Below are 10,392 nucleotides of genomic sequence, written 5' to 3'. Positions count from 1 at the left end.
GAACCAACCACAACAACAATGGCAGCAACAAAGCTTTAAAATCAACAAAGGGAAGCAAAGAGATCTCTTCATTTAGACAAGGCATGGAAGAATCACTGGGGCATGCATGGGACAGGTATAAAAGCCTATTACGAAAGACTCCCACGCATGCATTTAACGAAGGAGAAGTAGTCCTAATCTTCCTTGGAGGTCTTGGTTCACAAACCATGATGATGCTTGACGCCTCAGCTGGAGGCAATATCAAATGGAAGACTCCAGAGGAAGCCACAAAAATAAATTGAAAACATGACTACTAATGACAATAAGTGGAACAGTGAAAGAGGAGCTCCTATTCAACAAAAAGGAGTTCTACAGTTGCAATCCAAATATGCCTTGATAGCTCAGAACAAGTTAATAACTCAACAATTGGAGAATCTCACAAAGATACTTGAACAACTGCCAAAAGAGTTAAAGACTGTTGCACAGGTTCAATCACAGTTGTGTGAATTATGTGGAGGTGATCATATCAATGGTCAATGCGCCTGTCCAGCAGAAGATTTAGAGGATGTTAACTTCATGGCCAATCAATTTCCATACAGTCAGGAGAATTTCAATGAAGGGTGGAAACCACACCCAAGTGTTGGTCAAAGACAAAGTGGGCAAGCTGGACAAACTGGGCAATTTAACAAGCAACAACAACAACCAACCTTATGGCAACAAATTTCTATACTTAATGAAAGATCAATAAGGTTGGAAGAAACTCTTCAGCAATTTATACAGAAAACTGAATCTTCTCAAAAGAGCACTGAAGCTGCTATTAAGAACTTGAAGATTCAAATGGGGCAGATTACCAAGCAGTTGGAAGAAAGGCCTGACACGGATTTTGGGGCTAATACTGAGGTTAACCCCAGGGGAGAGTGTCAAGAGCTAGTGAGTGTAAATGTTGAAAAAGTTGAGTTGGAAAAAGAAGAGAGAAAAGAGAGAGAAGAGAGAAAGAAGAAGAGAAAATTTGTGTGAAGATTGAGAGGGTGAGTAGAAAAAGAAAAGAAAAAAAGAAAGTGAGAGAAAAGAGAAAGAGGACGAGAGAAAAAAATAAAGAATCATATGAAAAACCTCGTCCCCATCCAAAGAAGTATCATAGGAAGAAGGAATTTGAGTGCTTTATGGAAATCTTCAAGAAATTGGAGATTAAAGTTCCTATGATTGAGACACTGCAACAGGTTCCTGGTTTGATCAAATTTCTGAAGAAGTTCAGTAGAAAGAAGAAAAAGAAGAAGGAACTTGAGCTTTACTGGGTCAAGCTAATGACGTTAAAAGAGCGCTTGCTGGGAGGCAACCTGGTGGATTTAAAAACTTTTGATTTGGTCTTGTAACTTTTAATTTGTGGACATTATTTTGTAAATATTTTGTTGGATACAGCATCTACTGAAGGATGCTAGGTGGTTAAGTATCTACTGAAGGATACTAAGTTTGTAACACCTACTGATGGGTGTTGGTGAGAAAATTTTGCACCTACTGATGGGTGATGGTAAGTCTGTAACACCTACTGATGGGTGTTGGTAAGTCTGAAACACCTACTGATGGGTGTTGGTGGATTTTGGGTCAGGCTCGTGACGTTAAACAAGCGCTACCTGGGAGGCAACCCAGTTGATTGATTGTTTTTGTTTGTTTTATTTTAGTTAGGGTTTGCATAAGTATTTTAAACATTGAATTGCAGGGAACCAGTGAGGGGCATGTCTAGGAGGCACGTAGGTTAAGAAAATAAGGAGAAGAGCACATCACGAAAGTGCCGCTGAGCGGCAACTTACCACTGAGCGGTACTCTCGCAGATTGGGCTTTGGTTGCCCCTTAGCGGGACCCGAGCCCATTAGAGTATTTTTATACCCTAAGCTGCGCAAATGCTTTTATTTTCAGGCTCTTCTCTGCACACACACTCCTACATACCTTTTCAAAGGTTCTCTACAACTTTTCCCTCATCCCTCTTTAGAAAATCTCCCTTCCACTCACTTGCTCACTAGTTTTCCATCTAAGTTTGGGGTTGGGAGAGAGCATCATTGAAGGGTCTGATTTCTTCATTATGGTTTACTAATGCTTAACAATGTATCTTTTGGTTTTGTGAATTATGTTTGATGCAGGGATGGCCTCCTCATCGGGCAAAAGGAATCAAGACTATAAGATCCAAGAAGAGGAGGATACAGATGATAGCTCAGATTGAGGAGGAGCTGAGATAGCATTTACTGATGAATGCTATCATATGCTTATGCTTTTTGTTGGTTTAAGTTTTCTGAACTTATTTGTTTTTGTTTTTAGATTAGGGTTGATGTACTTTATTGAACACCTGGTTTATTATGATGGTTTGCTATTAACTGTGATTGTGTGATAAGTAATGCTTGATGATGCTTATTGATTGATTGATGTTGAGATGATGTGCACATTAAAATGCTTATACAGGTGATTCACAAGCTTTGTGAACAAATGCATGATATTATGATTGTGATTGTTAAATTAAGCAGGATGTGTATGTCAAATGTGAATGAGCTTATATGTGAGGTTTTGAGCTCCAGAGTTGTTATTGTTGAATGCTATTACTTTGGAAGCTTGAATGACTTTGCCCAGGTTTTCTATGATTGAATCAATTGCTTGTTTTGCATCATGTGATCAAGGCCGTTTGTTGGAACCCTTTTTATTGGCCAAATTCATAAAGTTAGCCTACTAAAAGAGAACACTCTGTGTTCTATCCTTTGAACCCTTAGCCTTGAATATACACTGAAAACCCTTGATTGAAAATCTTTACCTTGAGTTAAGTAGAAGATCTTGTGTGGTATTGTTAAATGTTCAAGTTTGGGGTTGTTGGGAAAACATGAAAAAGGAAAAGCATTGAGCTAAGAGCTAAAAAGTAAGAATATGCAAAGAAAAAGATAAGAAAAGAAAAAGAAGCAAAGCTCAATGCAAATGAAAAGGCAAACAAAAGTTGGGAATGAATAAGAATGATTGTGTTGTTATGATTCTCTTAACTCAAGGATTTTGTGATCCAGAAAAACCAATTTTCTTGTTAGCCCAGCCACATTATAAGCCATTGAAAAGTCCTTGTGATGATGCATGCTTGTGAATGTTTTTGATTGTGGTAAAATGAAAGGCAAAGTTGATTCATGTGACATTGTGATAGTGGAGTGAATGAGTGAAACACTTTACCTCTTATACACTTGTGTGTTGAGTGAAACACTTTACCTAGTGAGGAAATATTCCATAAGCACATGAACATTCATGCTTAATTGATTGATCATTCATGAAAAATAGCATTTGTTGGAACTTAAATGACTTTGTGAACACTAAAGCATGTGCACATCTTGATTGAACTCTTGGTCATAAGTTTGAGTGAAGTTATTACTTATCTTGAAAAAGAGAATTTTTGAATGAGTGAACCATCATATGAATTGGTTGGAGATTGAGTTACATTTTGTTTGCTTGAGGACAAGCAAAGTTCTAAGTTTGGGGTTGTGATAACAGTTGAAAAACTGTTATTTTCATGCTTAAAATTGATATTAAAAGCAACCTTTAGACTTAAAAACTAGCTTGAATTCATGCTTTTATCTATATTTTCAGAAATAAGAGAGCTGGACAGGTTTATGCTTGATTTAAGTGTTTTTGTGCAGGTTTTAAGGTGAATTTGGTGAAAGAAGTGAAGAAGGAGAGAGATGACATTAGAAAAGACAATCAAAGAGTGCAAAAGGAGAAGCCGAAGGCACCGCTCAGCGGCATTTTACCGCTGAGCGGCACTCAGGAGGTCACGGGAGGTCCGCTGAGGGGCAAACTGGCCGCTGAGGGGAAGAAAAGTGAAGCGCAGTTACCGCTGAGCGGTATTTACCGCTGAGCGGCACTTTTTGGGCTTGGGCTTTTGTAATCTTTTGTAACTCTAGATTAGTATATAAGGGCTTGCACGTCCTAGAATTAGTATCTTTGGCAGAAACGAGGCAAACACTCTCTCTTCCACCCCTTTGAAGGAGGATCTTGGATGCTCAGGCTACCTCTTCACCTTTTTAGGGTTTATTCTTTCATTGTTCATCTAGGTTTACCATGAATATGGTGAACTAAACCTTGTATGTTTGTTGGGGAATCAATGTAATCTCTTGAAGCTCTCATATATGGAATTTATGCTTGCATCTTTTAATTAAGACTTATGCTTTCTTTCATCATTAGTTAGGGTTTTTCCTCTTTGCTTAATGCTTGCATGGTTTAACTCATTCGATGCATGATTATTGGTTTTGTCGATATGGGCACATACGGGGAAGTCTAGATCCGGGGAATTTCTCCCAATATTATATTGGTTGTCGTTAAGCTCCTGCACTTATGAACTAATCATTAGGAATGCTAGGAATTGTATGAACTCGTGATTAGGGAGAAGCCATCTAGAATGGTACTTTAGAGAGTGGCATTAACAATGATGATTTGAATGTTGAATTCCTAAAATATATGAGAGTGGATGAGATGAAATTGACCCCCAACAACATATTCATTCATATATTTCATTGAAAGTGTTTATCTTTTGTCTTTGCCATTGATCAAACTTCATGCATACATGTTTATTTTCTGTCTTGCATATTAAAATCCAAATATTTCGTTTGTAAGTCCTAGCTAATCAACAAATCACATAACTAAACTAGGCCGTAAGTCCTTTGGGAAGAACGATACTTGGTCTTACCAAGTTTATTACTTGAACGATTCGGTCATACTTGCCGATTGTGAAACAAGTTTGTGACATCATATTTTGGTGATCATAAATTTGTCCATCACTGACAAAAGTTTACGTACTGATATTATATACGGCTGTTGGAAAAAAAGAATTAAAAATTTAATTGAAAAAAATTTCCCCCCTCTCACTCTCGAAAAAAATACATTCTCGAATTAAAACTTTCTGCACTGAACTTTCATTCCCGAACCTCTCCCTCTTCGCGAACCTTCATTCTCGCACCTCTTCTGCACTGAACTTCTTCACTGTCAGTCCCGCACCTCTTCTGTTCTCCCTCTCTGTCTTCGACTCCTTTCTTCCGCATCAGTGTTTGGTCGTGTGTTTTGCCATCGCGAGTTGTGTGGATTCAGATTTCATCTGTCGAACGCGGTGAGTAAGCCAAGCTTTGAGGTTAATTTCTATTTTCATTTTCTCTTTTTGTTGTTACATTGACCTATTTTTGGTCATTACTGTTTGGAGGTTTGATATCGCGACTTTGGAAACCCTAGGTTGGTTTCTTCGAACTGGAAGCTCGAGTTGTAGTTGCCTCCTACTCGTGGTAAGTTTGAATCGCTTAGATTTGAGGTTTATTTCAGTTTTCTTTTCTCTGGGTGTTGTTACATTGACCTATTTTTGGTCGTTGTTGTTTGGCGGTTTGAAATTGCAATTTTGGAAACCCTAGGTTGGTTTCTTGGAAGTGGAAGAGATAAGCTCGTGCTGCAATTGCCTTCTGCACTTGGTAAGTCTGAATTTCTTAGATTGCGATTTGTTTTCATTGGCTGTTATTGAAATGTGATAAAAGGTCATATATACTACTTTAGTATATCTTGAATCAACACTTCCTGTGCTAATTAGTTGTTTTTAGACCATTATTAGTGTAGTGTCTTAAATTGATAGATTTCACTCACTTAGTTTAGTTGTAGTTTAAATTGTTTGGCTTTTCATTCTAAATTTGATTTGAATTTCACCAAAAGAAGTACTTCTTAGTTGTGTTAGATGAACATTAAAAACTGTTTTAGACAACTTAGTGAATTTTTATATTACCCTTAGATAGATTTTGTTGTAGTTAGTGTGCATGTTAGTTGAACTGACTTTGTGGATGCCCACACTGGCCACCTGCTAGCAGGGTTTAGCTCTGCAACTCCTTTCTCTGCCTCATCAAAAAACATCCTTGTCCTCTTTATCTGTCCCTTCATGAATTTACTAGGCTTATCTATAACTTTACCCAGGAAAATGTCATCATCTAAAAGCCTAGCTTTTGCCAATTCATCTTGTCCCTCCTCCTAGTTTACTTCCCCTTTGTTGACAATGGCATAGTACCTTATCTGCTACTCTTCTTTCTCTTAATTACGAATAATCTTCTGCAGATCAAGCTTTGTTTGTCAAATCTGCTTCTACTTCTTTTACTGCATTATTTGTTTAGGTGGATGATATTGTTTTAATTAGCAATAATATGGCAGAAATTAATCATCTTAAGCACATCTTAGATACCAAATTTAAAATCAAAGACCTAGGATCTTTAAGATACTTTCTCGGTCTTGAAATTACAAGGTCCAAATCTGGAATTCACATGAATAAGAGAAAATATATTCTTGAACTTCTCGATGACAGTGGTTTGATTGGTTCTAAACCTACTAACACTCCTTCTGATCCTTCTATTAAACTTATGGCAAATCATGGACAACTTTTATCTAATGCTGCTGGTTACTGGTAGTTAGTTGGCAAACTTTTGCACCTCACCATCATCAAGCAAGATATTGATTATGTGTACAACAACTCAGCCAATTTCTATGCAAACCTCTTGATACTTATTACAATGCTGCTCAAAGAATCTTTCATTACCTCAATGGATCCCCTGCTCATGGCTTGTTCTTCTTTGCTTCATCAAACCTTAGACTGTCGGCCTTTGCCAATTCAGATGAGCTTGCTGTTTGGATACCAGAAGGTCTATCATTGGCTTTTGAGTTTTTGTTGACTCTTCATTGATCTCTTAGAAATCAAAGAAGCAGACTACTGTTTCCTTGATGTAAGATACCTTTTTCTCAATTTGAATACGATGAGAATTCTTGCAAAATGTGAGAACTAAGAAAACTGTTGTGTATGCAACCTCTATATAATATAACAACTAAACAACTATTTTCTACTTTCTTTAAGATCAATAGTAGAACAACAACTATATCAAAAATCTTTCTTTTCTTTTCTTGCTTAATCCACAGTTTTCCAAAATAAACATAAACACCAGATGAATTATATTTACTATGAACTGCAATGAGTTGTTACAGTGGTAATGATAATTAAAATCTAAATATTATCTATGTGTATGTATATCTAAATCCCCAGTTGTCAACGTCACCCTTCCACTTTGTCTCTCTCTCTCTCTCTCCCATCCTTCATTTTGCTTCCCTTGTCAATGGATGGTCATGGTCTTCCTTGCTCCCATGCCACCCCAACTATCTCTTCTTACATTGGTTCTTCACCCCCTTATGTCCCCCTCCTCCTCTTCTTTCTCATTTCCACTCTCTCATGACCAACCATCACTTCAAACACTCCATTCTCTCAGTTTTTCTCATGCCATCACCATCTTCATCTTCCTCTGCATATTCCCTTTACAATTCTTACATGGTTTCCAACTTCATGGTCTCTATCATAGTCCCCTTATTCCTCTTCTCCTTGTTTGTTGTTCATGTTTCCTCTTGTAGTCAGATTGATAACTCTCCCTCTTGGCTTTCTCTGGGAACATATCCACCTCTCCACCTTTTCCTTCTCTCAATTGGTCTGATTCTCTTGACTGCTGTGCTTGGGAAGGCATTACTTGTGATGGGGATCTTAGAGTCACACATCTTTTGCTACCTTCTAGAGGCCTCACTGACTTCATCTCCCCCTCTCTCACAAACCTCTCTTCTCTCTCTCACCTTAATCTCTCCCATAACAGATTATTTGGTGGTCTCCAGCACCAACTTTTTTCATTGCTCAGTCACTTGGTGGTTCTTGATTTGAGCTACAATCATCTGTCTGGTGAATTGCCACCTTTTGGGATTGATAACAGTGGCAAAAATAGCAGTGGTGCTGCTATCCAGGAGCTGGATTTGTCCAGCAACTTTTTCAACGGGACACTTCCAAATTCTTTGCTCGAGAACTTGGCAGCTGCTGCAGTTGGAGGAAGTTTGGTGTCTTTGAATGTTAGTAATAACAGCTTCATAGGTCATATTCCCACTTCCCTATTTTGCATTAATGACCGTAACTCCTCCTCTCTAAGATTCTTGGATTATTCCTCCAATGATTTTGATGGTGCCATTCAGCCTGGACTTGGAGCATGTTCCGAGCTGGAGAGATTTAGAGCAGGCTTCAATTTTTTGTCAGGGCCTATTCCAAGTGATCTTTTTTATGCTGTTTCTTTCACAGAAATCTCATTGCCCCTCAATAGACTCACTGGAACAATTGGCGATGGTATAGTTGGCCTTACCAACCTCACAGTTTTGGAGCTCTACTCCAATCATTTCACAGGTTTCATCCCCCGTGAAATTGGTAAACTCTCCAAGTTGGAACGGCTACTCCTTCATGTCAACAATTTGAAAGGGACTATGCCCCCGTCTCTGATGAACTGTGTCAATCTTGTGGTGTTGAATTTAAGGGTCAATCTCTTGGAGGGAAATATCCCTGCATTCAATTTCTCAGGATTCCTCAGCCTTACTACACTTGATCTTGGCAACAATTATTTTATCGGTGGTTTACCACCAACCCTTTATGCATGCAAATCACTTTCAGCTGTGAGGTTTGCATCTAATCAGCTTGAGGGAGAGATTTCTCCCAGGATACTTGAACTAGAGTCTTTGTCTTTCCTATCAATTTCTACTAACAAGTTAAGGAATGTTACTGGGGCTCTGACAATACTCAGGGGGCTCAAAAACCTCAGTACCCTTATGCTTTCCAAGAATTTTTTTCAACGAAATGATACCTCAAGATGTGAACATAATAGAGCCAGGTGGATTTCAAAAACTGCGGGTTTTAGGATTTGGTGGTTGTAATTTCACTGGTTGTCTAAATATAAATAAATAAAATGAAGGGTCAAAAAGAGAATGAGGCTATGTGTTAACTTATTGTTGTGGTTGCGTCAAATATAATTTTAGATAATAACAAAATTCAATACTTGGGAATCAATACCATTTCTTTGCTATTTCATTTCACTAATTGAAAAATATAGTAAATAAATATATATATATATATATATATATATATATATATATATATATATAAAATTGTAATAAAGTGTCACAGACTCTATTTATCCTGCCTGGAAACTTTTTATGTAATTATGGTATAATTAATAATATAGGTGATATGTATGTCTTATGATTTAAATAAATTTTGACTCTGAAATTAATAGTGACTTTAATATCTGATATTTATTAATTTTGTATCTGGCCGTTACAATGTATCTGCACAGAGTTGAAAAAATAAACATATCAAGACAAAAATAATTAAGTAAATAATTAGTATACATATTGTTGAAAGATTTCTTCTTAAAAGTATGCCATATTTGTAACAACACATATGGAGATGATAACAAGTCTGAAGGGTTACTTACAATATTAATTTGAGCAACCCACGTCTATTAATTTGACGTGCCAATTTAGGGACTTGAGCAACCCACATCTATCAGACCAATTTAGACTCCTTTACCTAATCTGTTTTGTTGATTCGAGTAGGGATTTTATTATTGAAACATTTTTGTTTAATGTTAGATTCATGTTGGTATCATGTTTATACAGTTTTAAGTCATTTTACAGAATTTGACCGATTAAGTTGTTTTCCAGGTTCACATGCGTCTATATAATTAGGCCTTTCTTATTCATTACACATTCTATCCAATTCTGCATTTTAGCATGTAATTAGCATCATATTAAGCATTTGATGTTAACACCAGTTTTGACTAGTTTGCTCTCAAATTTGGTATCACCACTGATTTTACATTTGTCTTATTGCAGTACTGTTTTGAGCATTTTATTATCTTTCTTTAATGATGTCTGAACCCCGAAGTACCCCATTCCATGCATTTTACATGTTTTGACTCATTAAGCACATTTTAGCCTACCTAGACTTAAGAATTTTGTAGTTGACTGCCCCTCTATTACTTTATTATAAATTGATATGTGATATTCTTTCTTTTGTAGTTGCACTCGATACCTGCAATCCAGTATAGAACAACTCATTTTGACAATCAACCAAGGCTCCTAGTAAGACCTAAACCTTCAAATAATTGTCCTTTTGCAAATGTATGCTCATGCAACTGTATGTAACATATTAGGAGGGTTATTTAGTTCTTTAAATGTTGATTTTTTAATTAAAATTATTTAGCTAAACAATTAAACACATCAAGCACTATCTACCGTAATTTGATATTTCTTTAACTATGCTTGGTTGTAGTGAAAGTTTTAGCTCAACGTTGTAGGTTGGCCAATATCCTTCTATCAAGAAAGCTTAAAACAATATTGTACATAGTGATTAATATAAAACAATAATATTGTACATAGTGATTTACATGTACAAAACAAGTATTAAGATAGAGACATGTTGAAAAACATTCTAAGATATTGTACAGAGAAGAGGACCTAAATTAATTTAGGTTATTGTTTAGGAAGCCATTTGATAGGGCACGTGTCCTAATATGGAGACGTGTATTAACCATT

The 10,392-nt window shown here is 36.7% G+C and overlaps 1 pseudogene; it reads left to right on the top strand.

The window, feature by feature from the left end:
• Positions 1–7,099: 7,099 nt before the first annotated feature.
• On the top strand, positions 7,100–8,761 carry LOC148195435 (receptor-like protein 2 pseudogene; annotated as a pseudogene).
• The last annotated feature ends 1,631 nt before the right edge of the window (positions 8,762–10,392 follow it).

The sequence above is a fragment of the Vigna umbellata genome, chromosome 7, assembly GCF_029865625.1.
Source record: "Vigna umbellata cultivar VRB3 chromosome 7, Vumbellata_1.0, whole genome shotgun sequence".
NCBI lineage: Eukaryota > Viridiplantae > Streptophyta > Magnoliopsida > Fabales > Fabaceae > Vigna > Vigna umbellata.
Note: the sequence above shows the minus strand (reverse complement) of the source record. Positions and strands in the feature narration are given on the sequence as shown.